We start from the raw sequence: 17,417 nt of genomic DNA on the forward strand, positions 1-17,417 counted from the left end.
TGGGAACCTCCATATGCCTGTATGCTGAGAGTGTGGCCCTAAAAAGACAAAACAAACAAACAGGTAGCACAAAGTATCCTGGTGAGATAACAGTTCTGTATATTGACTGCAGTTGCAGTCACATGAATGTACCCATGGGATAAAGTTGCACAGGACAAAATACATGCACACAAATAAGTGTGTGTAATAGTGCTGAAATCTGAATTGATGGATTGCACCTATGTCAAATTCCTATTTGTGATTTTATACTACAGTTCAGGGGAACAGAATTTGTCACCCCAAACTATGTTTCTTTGGCATATTAATTTTTTTTGGCCACATCTATGGTATGGATCCTGGGCCAGGGACTGAACCCCTACCAAAGCTGCTACAATGGCAATACTGGATCCTTAACCCACTCTGCCACAGGAGAACTCCAATATTAATTATTTTAGGCTTGTTATTTCCTAAGAAACAGTAGACTTGGGAAACCTCTGAAAACCAAAGAGGAATTACCCCTCTGTAGGAAATATTTACATTTGTAAGGGAAATCTCCATTTTTAAGCATATCTCCCTGAATGTATCAGAAAGAAGAGGATAACCAAATCTATAGCAACTGTTATCAATGGAGAAGGCATAGACTTAAATCTACATAACAACCTTCCCTTTGTTTACTGTGCTTTTTCTGGTAACCTCCCATAACTGACTCTCCCCACCTTCAATATCCTCTTTTGTTTTCAGCAAAGGATGGTATTTAAGATGAAGATTTTGACCATTTTGGTGAATTAGTTTTCCAGGGTCTCATTCACATATTCATGTTATTAAACTTCTGTTTGATTTTTCTTTTATTAATCTGTCTCATGTCAATTTAATTCTTAAACCAGCCATAAGAACCCTGAAAGGTAGAAGAAAATTTCTTCTTCTCTGATAGTAAAGCAGGAATTACTATGGGGGAAATACCGGGGAAAGGGTATATAGGATTTCTCCCTTACAACCACATGTGAATCTACAATTATCTCAAAGTAAAATGTTTTTGATATAAGTTAATTGAATGTCAAGCAAAATGAATGATTTTTTTAGGTAAGCTAGACTGAGATAGTCACATCACCACTGCTAACCACTTGAACCAGAGAATTTCCTTTATTTCACCTTCTTTTGGCCCTTTATGACACAAAAGACACAAAAATAGTGTTTGAGGGCTACTTTCTCCTGCTGTGGTCCCCTGGTAGCTAACAGTGATGCCAGAAGGATGTTACCGGAATCCAGGTTCTTGTTCACGCAGCTGAAGAATGAACTTCAAGAACATGCAGGCAGCAAGCAAGCAAAGTCTTTATTATAAGAAAACAAATAGCTCCCAGAACTGCTGGGAGGGGGGAGAAGAGCCTCCCTTTCTATTGTCTTATAGGGGTTTTTATCCCTTAAAAATGGGGGGGGGTACCAACATGGGCTCCAGAAAGAGCTGGTTTTCTCCCATTGGCCTTACCCAATTAACCTATATTAGTCCTTGTCCAATAGGGGTTTTAGGGGTGGAAATGTCCCATAAGTCTCATGATTTCTTTGCCCTTTTCTTCCCATTAACTGAGTCACAGGATGTTAGGGATTAACATCCATCTGGGGGTAGGTACCCTCTCTATAGTTAACAAAGCCTGAGGGGATGTTACTCCCTGGAGCCCTGAAGCCACAAATATTAATCAATAGCCATATCAAAGAATGCATCAAAGCCCATGCTCCTACACTGACTACCTGAGTTATTATTCTGCCTCAACAGGTTGAGAAATTTATTTTGGTTAATCATAGGTTATGCCATACAAGTGTTTAACACTGTGCAAAACACACAATCCATGGTGTTCTAGGCATGAAATCAAACACTGGCTTTGCTTTCTGCAAGATCTGTGACATTGAATTTGCTACTTTAGCTCTCTCAACATCAGGGCTACAAAATGGTGGAACAATAAATAACGCCTTACAGAATTTTGTGAAAATAAAGTGTGTTAAAATATGTAAACAAATGACTTATTAAAAGATTAAACAATCATTGCTATGAAATAGAACTAAAGCCATAACGGTACTTCACAGCTCACCTAATCAAGTTCCTGAATTATATAGAAAATAAAGCTGAGGCCAGAAAAAGTGACTGTCGAAGACTAGACAGGCAGAAGCCTGTCAGGTGAGAAGCAGGGCAGTTTTCTTTGGAAGGCCAGTCCCAATTTTGTAAGAGAAAGATTTTAAGCATTTGGAAGAAATTACCTCTTATTCTACTGCTTTTTAATCTCCCCCTGGACCCAAGTGATACTATTCACGGGATAGTTGTTTCATAAATGAGGACAGATTCAATTACGAAGGAAAATTGCTTAGCCCAAATTCTAGTAATGTGCATTTATTTCATATACAATTTTTTCATATTGTTAGTCCCAATTTGAAAACCGGCACTACTTTCTTCTTTCTATCTCAACTGAAATACAGCAAAGTACAGTATTTATGGATATTGTTTCTAACTTTCCTTATGTGGTAAAACAGTTGAGTACCTCAGCCATTGTTTGTTTCATTAAAATCCAAATGTATCAGCATAGTCATTGTTTTTACTTCTGGAAAATGAGATTGCCAGACTTTTCCCTTTATGGAAACTGACCTGATGTTAAAACTGGTGGGTTTTTCTTGGGAAATATCAGGACATTTTACTTTCTCATTCTATTTCTGTAAAGTCATTCTAAAAAAGCTTTAGGAGTTCCCGTCGTGGCGCAGTGGTTAATGAATCCGACTAGGAACCATGAGGTTGCGGGTTCGGTCCCTGCCCTTGCTCAGTGGGTTAACGATCCGGCATTGCCGTGAGCTGTGGTGTAGGTTGCAGACGCGGCTCAGATCCCGCGTTGCTGTGGCTCTGGCGTAGGCCGATGGCTACAGCTCCGATTCGACCCCTACCCTGGGAACCTCCATATGCCGCGGGAGCGGCCCAAGAAATAGCAACAACAACAACAACAAAAAGACAAAAAAAAAAAAAAAAATACTTTTAAAAAAGCTTTAGTACATCTAAAACTAATACTTGTTCTATGGCAATTATATCTCAACTAAAAAGATTTTTTTAAATTATTAAGCTATGTTTGATGACTGGTTGGTAGACATTCTTCAGTCTTAGGAACCAAAAGGAGAAAGTGTGCCTGATCAATGCTTCATGTCAAGATTCATAGGTCTTTAGAAAAATGACAATGATGAAGCCAAAGTGAAGGCCCATTAAATGTAGACCAGAAAGGGATAGACTTAGTGCAGAAGGTGGGCCCTCAGCCTATGTCCAAAAGATCCTTGGTGGGGGTGGGGAGAAGTTATACAGTTCCATAAGAAATCTGAAACCACAAATGCACGTAACATTTTGTGCATCTCACATATATACTATTTCCAAGTGCACAAAAATTCTGTTGAAATTAATAAAGAGAAGGAGCTCCCCTCGTGGCTCAGTGGTTAATTAGGAACTACAAGGTTGCGGGTTCAATCCATGGCCTCTCTCAGTGGGTTAAGGATCCGGCATTGCCATAAAGTGTGGTGTAGGTCACAGGTACGGCTTGGATCCCACTTTGCTGTGGCTGTGGCATAGACCTGCAGCTACAGATCCAAATAGACCCCTAGCCTGGGAACCTCTATATGCTGCAGGTATGGCCCTAGAAAAGACAAAAAAAAAAAAAAAAGAAAAAGAAAAAGAAAAAGAAAGAAAGAAATTAATAAAGAGAAAAATTAATTTTAAAAAAATCAACAAAGGGGAGTTCCTGTTGTGACTCAGTGGCTCAAGAACCCAACTAGTATCCATGAGGATGTGGGTTCGATCCTTGGCCTTGCTCATTGGGTTAAGGATCCAGTGTTGCTGCAAGCTAATACTGTGTAGATCACAGAGGCTGCTGGGAACTGGCTTCGTTGCAGCTGTGGCTCCAATTCCATCCCTAGCCTGGGAACTTCTGTATGCCTTGGGTGAGGGCCTAAAAAGGAAAAATAAAATAAAATAAAATAACAAAGGGAGAATTCAGCTATTAAAAGAAAGTATAATTTTGTTTTATAGCAGTTTCAGTTCTCCAAGTCTACTTGTCTTAAGGCTTTTTGCACTACTTTATAGTCTTGAGTTTTCAAGTTCCTACCTGAGCCAATAATAAAAATATATTTAAGAGGATGCCTCTTCCTGAGCTCCTGGACAAGGAATATATTCATCTTTACTTATGCATTTTCTGATAACCTTATAGAATTTTATACATCTTACTGTTTCACAAGTTTCTGCTATAAGCAGACCTGCTAAAACAATACCTCAGCTCCCTAAGGGATTCCCCTACTATAATATCAGCCTTCTTGGACTTAATTATGTTGCCACAGTTCCCCAGGGCTTTGTAATAATAAAAACTTATACATGTACAGCACTTCAAATTTCTCAAAGCACATTAACCCATATAATTTTATTCTGTGACTCTTTATAGAGGGTTTTGGAGTTTTTTGGCTTTTTCTTTTCTTTTCTTTTCCTGCTTAAAGTTGAGGATGAAAATAGGAAAAGAGATCGCCTTTGTTTTCAGAGATGGAGCTCCGTCCAAGATTCAGTAGTCATTCTGAATTTGGCTCAGTTCCTTCACTCACTGGTGATCAGCACACACAACCAGTTGCCTTGAGCTTTCTAGAAGCTGCCTCAGTCACTTCAGGACAGATTCCACCTGGGCAGTCTTCCAAGATGAAATGTCACATCCCAGGAGACCATGTGCTCACTGCTACTGGGGATGTTCAGCCATAAACTGAATGGCCAGTTAAAGTGGATTCGATCAAATGGAGGGTTAGACAAGAAGACTTTGAAGCCCATTTCTTCTGTGATTATAACAAAATATTTTCTTCAGTCTGAACCACCATTTTTTTTTTTAGTAAATTACTTTCTTATCTTTCTTCCTCCTTATAGACTATGATTGTTTTAAAAAATGTGTAAAAAAGTATTGTGGAGTACAAATTTTTACCTCATTTTTGAGTCAATACTTTATTACATTAGTAAATACGTAATTGTTTTTCCTGCTATTTCTTCTCCCAGTCCGTCCTCTGTATCAGTGTTGTCAAATAGAACTTCCTGTATCATGGAAATGTGCTTTATCTGTGCTCTTCAATACAGTAGCCGCACATACCTATTAAGCTATTAGGGACATGAAATGTGACTATAGTAATCAAGTAGCTCAAACTTTATGTATTTATTGAGTTTATTTATTTATTTACTTTTTAAGGGCCAAACCCACAGCATATGGAGATTCCCAGGCTAGGGGTCGAATCGGAGCTATGGCTGCCGGCCTATACCACAGCCACAGCAACTCAGGATCCGAGCCACATCCTCGACCTACACCCACAGCTCATGACAACGCCAGATCCTTAACCCCCTGAACAAGGCCAGGGATTGAACCTGTGTCCTCGTGGATACTAGTCGGGTTCATTAACTACTGAGCCACAAGGGAACTCCCTAACTTTATTAATTTTAACTAATTTTAAGTAGACACATATGTTTAGTTGCCACCATGTTTTACAACACAACCTATATGATTATCAAAGTAATAATCTGGACTTCCCATCATGGCTCAATGGTTAATGAATCCGACTTTGAACCATGAGGTTGTGGGTTCAATCCCTGGCCTCGATCAGTGGGTTAAGGATCAGGCGTTGCCATGAGCTATGGTGTAGGTCACAGATGCGGCTTGGATCCCGTGTTGCTGTGGCTATGGTGTAGGCCAGTGGCTACAGCTCCAATTAGACTCCTGGCCTGGGAACCTCCATATGCCACAGGTGCGGCCCTAGAAAAGACAAAACAAAACAAACAAACAAAAAAAGTAATAATCCTAAAAACAACTCTGCTCCCTTACGTAAAACCCCATAAATTTGTCCAAACCCATAAAATATACAACACAAAGAGTGAATCAGTGTAAACTATGGAATCTGGGAGATAATACTGTGTCAGTGAAGGTTCATCAATTATAACAAATACACTACTCTGGTCAGGGGTGTCAATAACAGGGGAGGCCATGCATGTGTGGGGCAGGGATATAAGGGATCTCTCTGTACCTTCTGCTCAATTTTGCTGCAAACCTAAAACTGCTCTAAAAATTAAGATCTATTTTTTCTTTAATTCTTCTGCATCCCATTTGTCCACATCAACATTTCTCAGATTTCTCTACCAAATACTACTAACAGTAGAGGCTAGAGAGCTATTCTTAAGAATTCTGGGGGGTTAACTTAAGACTAAACAAATTAAAAATTAATTTGTGGTGTTATCTTTAAAATGTATATGATTTTTTGCCACCCTCTACGTAACAGCATCAAATTTCTATTAATATATAAAGGTTTAAAATGTCTTGCCATCCAATTAAACAACAAAAGCTTCCTACCTCCTTCACTGTAACAGATGAGAAGCCAGTGCATTAATGAAATCATGAAAGAAATTAACTACTAATAATTCGTCTACTAATAAAATCTAACTGAATGAGGTGTTCCCATCGTGGCTCAGCGGTTAACAACTCTGACTAGCATCCATGAGGCCGCAGGTTTGATCCCTGGCCTTGCTCAGTGGGTTAAGGATCTGGTGTTGCCATGAGCTATGGTGTAGGTCACAGGTGTGGCTTGGATCCTGCACTGCTGTGGCTATAGCATAGGCCAGAAGCTACAGCTCTGATTTGACCCCTAGCCTGGGAACCTCCATATGGCAGGGTGCCGCCCTAAAAAGCAAAATAAATAAATAAAATAAAATAAAATCCAGCTGAATTAAAGATTGCTGCTGCTGCTGCTGCTGCTGCTGCTGCTGCTACACATTTCAGATTTGACACCCAATCAATTTCTCTTCTGGGAATGAGTGTCAAAATATTTTGAGAATTGGGATTCACATAATTATGTAGATACAAATGGCAATTGTTTTATTTTTTAATTATTACTTTATGAGCTGTGTCAGAATAATCATTGCCAGATGTTGCCAAAATTGTGGTGGGTGAAAAATAATTTTAGGTACTTGTTGGTGGATATTTTTATAAGCATACCAGTATGCTGAGAAGTTGAATCTTTGGTATCATATGTTCAATGATACAATGTTTTTTTAGTTTCAAAGGAAAGGCTTGTTAAATTACTTTTCCGGTGTATAAAGATGGTGGATGATCTTTATTTTATTATAAATATTGTAATTTTCATTATAAACAAAATACAAGCTAAATATTTAAATTCACTTGGATAATTACTCTTTTTGATAAAATAACTAATATATTTGTCACCTGAAAAAGTAATATTACACACATAAAAGTAAAATAAAGTAGTATTCTTAATTTTTATAAATGAATTAAACCACCTTATGATAGTCCATCACACTGATGGGGGCAGGACAATGTCCATTTAATTAAATTTCCCAGTTAAAGCTAATTCACATATTCTTGCTTCAGACTCTTTAGAGTAAATATTGAGACAATTCAAGGTATACTTCCCTATTAAGCATTTTTCTCTCCTCCTTCCTATAATGGCATCTGCTTTATTAGGAAGACTTTCCAATCTTCATAGCAATGAGGCAGGGAACTTAAAGCAAGCCTTTTGCTTGGGGATTATGCTTTTCATTATATAACTTCTAGCTATGTTGCCTCTATTTAGCTGAAAGATTTCTTGTGATTTTCTCTTAAAATATGTATTTGAAAAATAATCATTGCAATGGTAATGGCTACAAGAGATACTGTGTGTTAGACTCATTTGCATCTCTTCAGTGACAAGCTTCATATTTTAAATAAACATCTAAATATGTCTTTCTCCCTTACTGTCTCTTTTCTTTTTCCTTTTTTAATGGCCACACCTGTGGTATATGGAAGTTCCCAAGCAAGGGGTCAAATCAGAGCTGTGGCTGCAGGCTGTACCACAGCCACAGCAACACAGGATCCAAGCCAAATCTGGGAACTACATCACAGCTTGTGGCAACACCGGATCTTTAACTCATTGAGCAAAGCCAGGGATCAAACCCACATCCTCACAGAGACAAAGTCAGATCCTAATCCCGTTGAGCCACAAGGGGAAATCTTGTATCTTTTCATTTGGTTTCCCCATGCACTTCTTCACTATGGTTGGAGCGGTGCTCTCACCTTCTTTGCTGCCATTCCCAGGGCACAGGGTCTCAGGGACCAAACAGGCCCCCTAGATCTCAGGTTGTTCTAAACTTTCCTCATGACCATGAACATTGTCACTGATTTCAAACATTCTATTTTTGCCCACTGGTCCATCTTCCTGGTTGTCTTTATAATTTTAAATTGTAACACATTTAAAATGTAAATTGACAGTAAGAAAAAAACTGTATAAAACTTCCCACAATTTCAATATTTCTTTGTTATCAGAGAACATGGTGCAGGAAGTGGTGCTAATATTTCTTCAGCTGCTATTGTAGATGAACTTTGATCAGGTTTGTGAACAAATATGTTTGTATATGTGCATAACAGAAATTTTTAAAAATAATAACACTGATTCAGGAACTGTTATAAACAGGTTTCTCAAAAAAAAAAAAAGAAAGAAAGAAAGAAAGAAAAGAAAAAAACAAACAAACAAAAAAGCACAACTCTAGCTCTGGAGAAGTTTCCTGGAACTCAAGAAGGAAGTTCATGTTGTCCTGCTAGCCTGTCTCACAGACCAGAACCAGGTACATGAACCTGCAACATTAACAAATGTAGTGGACACTGGGATTCTTCCCAAAGGGCCCCTCCTACAGAGACTTTTGGCCCAAGTTGCTGGGCTCACTGTAGGCAGGCAGTTTTCAACTGTCATCTCCTTCAGTGTCAGCTTCCACTTCAGAGAGCTGCCTTGCCTACCACCACACCCTTCCTGGGGAGATCCTCATCCAGAGATTGAGCCATGCAAGCTTGGATATTCAATCCAACACTCGACATAGCTGACAGCATTTTAGCTCTGGGTCTCCCCATGAGATCTGCAGGGGTCACTGGAGAGCTGCTCTGCAGCTGACTTCTCACTCAGTTCAGACCTGCATTCTTTCCTTTCTTTCACAGTAAACATCCTACACACCAACCTGTCTCAACATCTGCTTACTTGAGAACTCAACCTGCAGTAGCAAAATATTATCTTCCTGAAATATGATAGTCCTGTTTCTTACAGTACTGATGTCACCATCATTCAGGATTGCCCGATTTTCCAGTCACTCGCTATATAAACTGTTACAATATCTAACCTAGTGGTTCCCAATGACTCGGAGAGGGTTTGTTTGTTTATTTGTTTGTTTGCTTGTTTTAATGTTGGCATGCAGACCAGTCAGTGCTGGGGGTGGACTCCAGGAATCGGAATTTTTTCGAAAGCTCTCCATGGGATTCTAAAATGTAATCAGGATTCACAACATTCTAGGCTTTCAGGGGAAATATACAATTAAGACTAACAAAAGTGGAAGAAAAGGGTTCTGCTGCAATGCTTGTGCTTACATATGCTAACATACATTCCAGCAACCTATACTGCCAACCACAATCATCAAATCTCATGTTCTGCTACAACCCCATTTCTCTGCTCCTTTTCCAGAGCAGGAAAATATCTTCAAAGAGTCATTTTCTGTGCTTTCTCCATTTCCTCATCTTCCATTCTCTCCTGAAGCTATTTTAATAGAGCTTTTATCTCAACCTGCCAACCAAAGCTGTCCTTATTAAGGTTACAGTGACATCCACATTATGGGTTCAGGGATAAATTCTGTCTTCATATTACTAAACCCATCAGGAGTTTTTGACTCAGTTCATCACTCCCTCCTCATGACACTGTCTTCACTTGCAGGCCTGGACAGCACACCATCTTGAGATTCTTTTTCTACCCTAATGGTTCCGCCTTCTCGGTCTTCTTTGCTGATTCCTCTTCATCTTCCAGCCTCTATACATTACTTTGCCCAAGGGGACTATCCCATTTTTATGGCTTTAAATACCATCCATATGCTTGAGATTCCCAAATATAAATGCTTGATACAGACTGTTCCCCTGAATTCCAAGCTTATTTATCCCATCTCTCTTAATTGTCGTGTCACACTTATCATATCCAAAACTAAATACATTTCCTTCCCAAACCTACATCTTCAGCCTTCTCAATCTCAGTAAACAGCAACTCCAAACTAGATGTTTTCACCAAAATTTCTGAAGTCACTCTTAACCATTCTCTTTTGATTTCATCCCCCAATTCTGTTAGCTCTACCTTCAAAATATATCCAGGTAAGATCACTTCCCATTACCACCCTCTTGACAACCTAACTAAGCAACCATCATTTCTCAAAATGAATCCCAGTGCCTTAGGGGTTTATAGGCACACTCTCCTTGTCCCAGGCTACTTATGTAGGGGCATCCCTTGGCTCTCCTCCATAAATATCTCTGTCCTAGAAAGCAGAGCACCATTGTGCTTTGTATCATCAATCTCTCCCACTGGACTATGAGCAGTTTTTAGCTGTCTCTTTATCCCCATTCTGAGTGCAGTGGTTGAGCACAAATTTAAGATTTCAGTAAATGGCCAGTGAGCAGATAATGAATGAATTATCCAAAAATGTTACAATATTGACTGTAACAAAAAAAGAGATATATTGATCTGCCTGACAGAAAATTCAAGAAGTTATTACTAGCTACATTCACTGTGCATGCCAACTGGAAAGAATTTCACACTAGCTTTGATGCATTCATTTTTCTCTTTGTTTCATTTGGTAGAATTGAATTGTCTTTCGTCTTTTTCAGAGGCTAATTAAACAAAAAAGCATGTGTGGTGACCTCACAGCATACTGTTAGTTGACTTCAGTAATCCAATATGTACAAAGAAAGCCTGTTGAAACAAGACAAGAGCTAAGCCAACAAAATCAGTCCTAAAAGTTTTGAAGACCCTCTAATAATCTATATATTTTTTAATTATCTCAAAATTGTTTGTAAAGAGATTAGGTGGTTTTTACATATTCCTCAAAGTTAGCAGAACAATAAGCTTTTAAAGTTTTGGCCATTTCTATTTTTAATTTAGGTCTACTTGATATTAGTTCAGAGAGGCTTACACCTGCCCCAAATTAAAATTAATGTGCATTTCCCTAATGAGACTGACTTCATGATTTGCATTCACATTAATTCTCGACAGGCTTGCTTAAAATTATTTTGAATTGGAGTTTCATAATCAGAATTTAACATTTAAATCATATTCAGGAGACTGTGCATATGGTTAAACAGACTGCCAGAATAAATTATGAACTAACAAAATAGTTATCTATTACTTTAAGGCATTTGGTAAGTCATACTGTACTTATATTTTTACATCTTCTTACAAAAATATTCTCTTAGGTTTCATAGTCACAGTTCATCCTCTTTTTTTGTTTTTTCTTTTGTTTTTTGGCCACATCCACAGCATGTGGAAGTTCCCTGAACCAGGGATTGAACCTATGCCACAGCTGTGACCCAAGCCACTGCAGTGACCATGCCGGTTCTTTAACTGGAAGCACACAAGAGAACTTCTCATCCCCCTCTTTTGATCTGAGACAATTTCTCACTGTGATATTGCCTTCACCATGTCTCCCCAGGGCTTCAAACCTTAGTAGTGTCCTGTGGGCCAATGACATGAGGGAGAAATAAAGTTTTTTCTTATGTTCCTACCAACCTAAGTTCCACTCTCTTTTCCCCAAGTGTAGTTTAGCCTCCAATAATGCTTTTTTTTTTTTTTTTTTTTTTGTCTTTTTGTTGTTGTTGTTGTTGTTGTTATTGTTGCTATCTCTTGGTTCTTGGGCCGCTCCCGCGGCATATGGAGGTTCCCAGGCTAGGGGTTGAATCGGAGCTGTAGCCACCGGCCTACGCCAGAGCCACAGCAACGCGGGATCCGAGCTGCATCTGCAACCTACACCACAGCTCACGGCAACGCCGGATCGTTAACCCACTGAGCAAGGGCAGGGACCGAACCCGCGACCTCATGGTTCCTAATCGGATTCGTTAACCACTGCGCCACGACGGGAACTCCCAATAATGCTTTTTAAACTTATATCACCTTCCCAATATTTCTCTTTAGAAATTGGCAGAAAACACAAGATTAAGTGTTTACCCCTTGCTTTTGAAATTTGAGCATCATTTTATTGCTTGCCTTGCCTTCTAACCTTTCCATCTTCCATTCCTCTCTAATTTTATTGTATCCTACCTTGATGACCTTACCTCTAGTGCAAGGTTTCACAACCTCAGCACTGTTGACATCTGGGGCCAGAAGATTCCTTGTTGAGGGAGGCTGCCCTGTCCATTGTAGGATGTTTAACAGAATTCTTGTCCTCTACTCACCACATGCAGGAAGCAAGTCCCCCCATCCCCACCCTGTTTGTAATCATCAAGAATGCTTTCAGACCTTATCAAATGTCTTCTAAGGATAAAGGAAGGATGAATTCCCCCACAGAACAATCACTGCTTTATAATAACTGAAACTGAGTTCCCATTATGGTTCAGTGGGTTAAGAACCCAACATAGTATCCGTGAGGATGCGGGTTCAATCCCTGGCTTCACTCAGTGGGTTAAGGATCCAGTGCTGCTGTAACTGCAGGATAGGTCAAAGATGCAGCTTTATTTTCACCCCTAGCCCAGGAACTTCCATATGTTGCAGATGGGGCCATAAAAAGAAAAGAAAGAAAAGCAGAAACATAAAATAACTGAAGCTACAGATCTTTCCAAATGACATAGCTACTAAGGATCACTGGGATTCAAATTCATATCATCTTAATTGACAAAGCATCCTTCCCACTAAAATGAGAGTTTGCACTAGTGGACATAGACACCAATTTAGACACAATGTGTTCCTGAAGGTCATGAGTGTAATGATATGTGATGGTTAATTTTATGTGTCAACTTGGAGGGTGTTTTCACGTGAGATTAACATTTAAATCAGTGAACATTTATTAAATAAGATTACCCTCCATAAGTTGGTGAGCCTAATGCAATCGGCTGAATGCCTGAACAGAACAAAAAGCCTAGGCTCCTAGAGCAAGAGGAGCAGCAGCATAGAAGACTGTATTGCTTTCCATCCAGCAGACTGCCTCAGAACTGCACTGCACCATCAGCTCTCCTGGATCACGCTGCCAGCCCACACTGCCGGGCTCTATAATTATGTGAGACAATTCTTTATAATAAATAAATAGATAAATCCCCCAGAGAACCCTAATACATGACATAATTGAAATAATATTTTTGCCTCTCTTCCCCTCCACATATATTCTTCCTTCAATCATCAGAGCCATCCACATTTCCACATACCTTGAGAATGATAAGCAATGTTTATTTTTTGACTTCTGAATGTTGTCAATGAATCGAAAGGGAAAGTTTAAAGATGTAAGACCCAGAGCTTCTGCAATAACAAATTAATTATAAAGAAAGTAGAAAAAGCGAGAAGGTTGGGGCAAAACTTGGTAGGGCACAATGAAAGGAGCGAGGCTAACAGTGGGAGTCCAAAGAATTCTGTGGTGGAACAGCCAGTGCTAGGGGCCAAACCATTACCTGGAGGAGACCATTTGAGGGGGCAACTCACATCACCTGGATGGAGAACCACATATGACCTAAATGTGTCCATATATGTGTCCACGATAACTGCCCATATGTTACCCATGAACTATTCTCTTGAACTTTTCAGAAACCAATCCAACTGCCCAGTGTAAAAGCAACCTCTCTTTTTCAATGGTCCAGAGCTCTTATAAATCTTTTTCTAGGAGTTCCCGTCGTGGCTCAGTGGTTAACAACTCCGACCAGGAACCATGAGGTTTCGGGTTCGATCCCTGGCCTTGCTTAGTAGGTTAAGGATCCGGCGTTGCCGTGAGCTGTGGTGCAGGTCGCAGACTCGGCTCGGATCCCAGGTTGATGTGGCTCTGGTGTAGGCCAGCAGCTACAGCTCCAGTTAGACCCCTAGCCTGGGAACCTCCATATGCCGTGGGAGCGGCCCTAGAAAAGACAAAAAGACAAAAAAAAAAAAAATATATATATATATATATATATATAAAAATAAAAAAATCTTTTTCCAAAACATAGGATTGGGTTCCTAGGCACCCAGAAATAAGGAAGGGAAAGTCACTGCATTGGTGAAATCAGGAAAGTTCATGTTGTGCTTCCTCATGCAGAGCAAAAATGTCATGAGATGAGAAGCATAGGTCTTTATTGAGTAAAGCAGAAAATACTGCAAAGCAAAATACAACACAGAGGGAAGCAGAACTGCCTTCAGGAGGTCATTCTAAGTTTGAGAAATCAAACTTTCCTGTATCTTCCTTGTTTTAAATAATAGGTCACTTTAAAAAAAAATCCTTTTTTTTACATATTATCTTCCATTATGGTCTATCTCAGGACATTGTTCCTTGTGCTGTACAGTAGGACTCATTGCTTATCCATTCTTTTTTTTTTTTTTTTTTTTTGTCTTTTTGCCTTTTCTAGGGCCGCTTCTGTGGCATATGAAGGTTCCCAGGCTAAGGGTCCAATCGGAGCTGTTGCCACTGGCCTATGCCAGAGCCACAGCAACGCGGGATCCAAGCCGCGTCTGCGACCTACACGACAGCTCACGGCAATCCTGGATCCTTAACCCACTAAGCAAGGCCAGGGATCAAACCCACAACCTCATGTTCCTAGTCGGGCTCGTTAACCACTGAGCCATGATGGGAACTCCACTTATCCATTCTAAATGTAATAGTTTGCATCTACTAACCCCCAAACTCCCAGTCCATCCTACTCCCTCCTGTCCCCCTTAGCAACCACAAACTGACTCTGTGTCTGTGTCTGTTTCTGTTTTTGTAGATAGGTTCATTTGTGCCATACTTTAGATTCCACACATAAGGGATATCATATGGTATTTGTCTTTCTCTTTCTGACTTACTTCATTTAGTATAATAATCCTAGTTGCATCCACATTGCTGCCCGTGACATTATTTCATTCTTTTTATGGCTGGGTAGTATTCCATTGTATATATGTACCACTTCTTCTTAATCCATTCACTTGCTGATGGACATTTAGGTTGTTTCCATGTCTTTGCTATTATGAATAGTGTTGCTATGAACATAAGGGTACATGTATCTTTTTGAATTATAGTTTTGTCCAGATATATACCCAAGAGTGGGATTGCTGGATCATATGGTAGTTCTATATTTGGTTTCATAGAGGGTTCTTCTGATTCAACACTCCATTTAAAAAATAGAGCTCTTCTTACATGCAGACAGCATTCCGATGTTATAATATCTATAGGTTATTTGTAAAAATAAAATTATTTCTATTAGTAATATGTCACATTAAAATAGCTACACATAACTCACCAATTTCAAAGTATGTGTTTAGGATAACCTGTTTTTTTTTTTTTTTTTTGTCTTTTTGCTATTTCTTTGGGCCGCTCCCGTGGCATATGGAGGTTCCCAGGCTAGGGGTGGAATCGGAGCTGTAGCCGCCAGCCTGCGCCAGAGCCACAACAACGCAGGATCCAAGCTGCGTCTGCAACCTACACCACAGCTCACGGCAACGCCGGATCGTTAACCCACTGAGCAAGGCCAGGGACCAAACCCGCAACCTCATGGTCCTAGTCGGATTCGTTAACCACTGTGCCATGACGGGAACTCCGGATAACCTGATTTAAAAGACATGTTGATCTGCCCTATGACCCAGAAACTCCACTTATAGCCATACACCCAAGAAAAATGAGTACATTTATCCACCAGAAGACATGGACGAGAAAGTTTGTGGCAACTTTATTCACTATAGCTCAAAACTGGAAACAACCCAAATAGCCATCACAGGAGACTAGACAAACATGCACACAGTAGAAGACAGTACTAAAAAAGAGTGAACTACTACTACTACAACATGAAAAAATCTCAAAAACATGCTGAGCAAGATAAGCCAGGTATGAAAGTGCAAAATGATTCCATTTCCATGAATTTCAACAGGGTCAACTAATAGATTATTTAAGTCAGAATAATGGAGGACTCTGGGTAGGGAAAGTACTGACTAGAAAAGGCCAAAGGGATGTGGTGAAGCAATGGAAACATTCTTTATCTTGATCCTAGGTAGTGGTTCTCAAGTGTTTACACATGAAAACTTCATCAAGCTCTACACTTAATAATAGTACATTTTTCTGAAAGTATGTTATATCCCAATTTCTTAAGAGTTCCATATAGAGAAAAAGCACCATGTACAAAGTTCACCACGTGGGGCCTCAGAGGGAATAACTAAAAGATGAAAGATGCTGTGCTCTGATATAGAGCATCTGAAACCAAGGTACTTGCTAGTTTAAAGAGCCATTTTCCACATGTTCATATGCTGTGATCTGAAAAAAAAAAAAAAGATTCAAATATGAAGGCCAAATGGAAAATCATACAGGTGGCTATTTGAAATAGCAGCCATCGATTTGCTGTCTAGCTGCCTCTCACATAGTCTATTAATTTTCTGTTGTCACCATGCTGGTTACCAAAAGCTTAGTAGTTTATATCTCAATTTCTATAGGTCAGAATACCAGATTGGCTGAGCTGGTTTCTCCACTCCCAATTTCACAAGGCCAAAATCAAAGTGTCAGCAGCCAACTGGACTCATTCAGAGGCTCTGGGAAGACTTCATTTCCCAGTTCATTCAGGTTATGGGCAGAATTTAGTTCTTTGTGGTTGTAGTTTCCTATTTCAGTGTTGGCTGTCAGCTAGTGGCCACTCTCTACTCTTAAAGACCCATATCTATTCCCTGCTGATGGTTCCCTGCATCTCAGAGCCAGAAATGACATGTCAAATCCTTCTCACACTTATAATCTCTCTGAGTTATCTTTCCGCATCTCTCTTCTGCCTCCAGCTGAAGGGAGTTCTCCGCTTTAAAGGCTGATGTGATTAGACTAGGCAGACATGGATAATGCACAGATATTATCTGTGTCCTAATTAAATTTGCAAAGTCCCTTTGCCATGTGGCATAGTATCTTCACAGGTTCTAGGATTTAAGATGTGGACTCTTTGGAATCCATTATGCTGCCTACTACACATGGACAGCACTGTTTGGTGCACATGGTTGCACTGTAGCAGGCATTTTCTCATTTATCAGTGCTTAATGGTTTTCTTGAACAAGAAAAAGGAGAACAACTAATACATTTGCAGCTTAATCATGTTTAAATGATGGGTTCTTCATTTGAAGCTGCTAGGGCATTCTTTGAAATATAATACCATTCCATTTTGCTATATTACTTTACCAATTTTAGTTCAGATTGACCTTGAAGAAGACTATTCCTAAAGAATTACTACTTCCCATGAACCTAAATAACTCTCTCCTATTAAAGACTCAGATTACAGGCAAAGATGAAACTTTAAAGTGAAGGATAAATTATGCTCAGTAGCTTTCCTCTCCATTCTTCCTAGCATGGACTGGCCTAGAGAAGGGAAGCAGAGAGAAAAGAAAAATGGCTTACTTTAACTCAGTGATATTTAGAAGGCAATATATGCATCCTGATCATCTTAATTGTCAAGATTCTGAGT

This window comes from Sus scrofa, chromosome 15, assembly GCF_000003025.6.
Source record: "Sus scrofa isolate TJ Tabasco breed Duroc chromosome 15, Sscrofa11.1, whole genome shotgun sequence".
NCBI classification, from domain to species: domain Eukaryota; kingdom Metazoa; phylum Chordata; class Mammalia; order Artiodactyla; family Suidae; genus Sus; species Sus scrofa.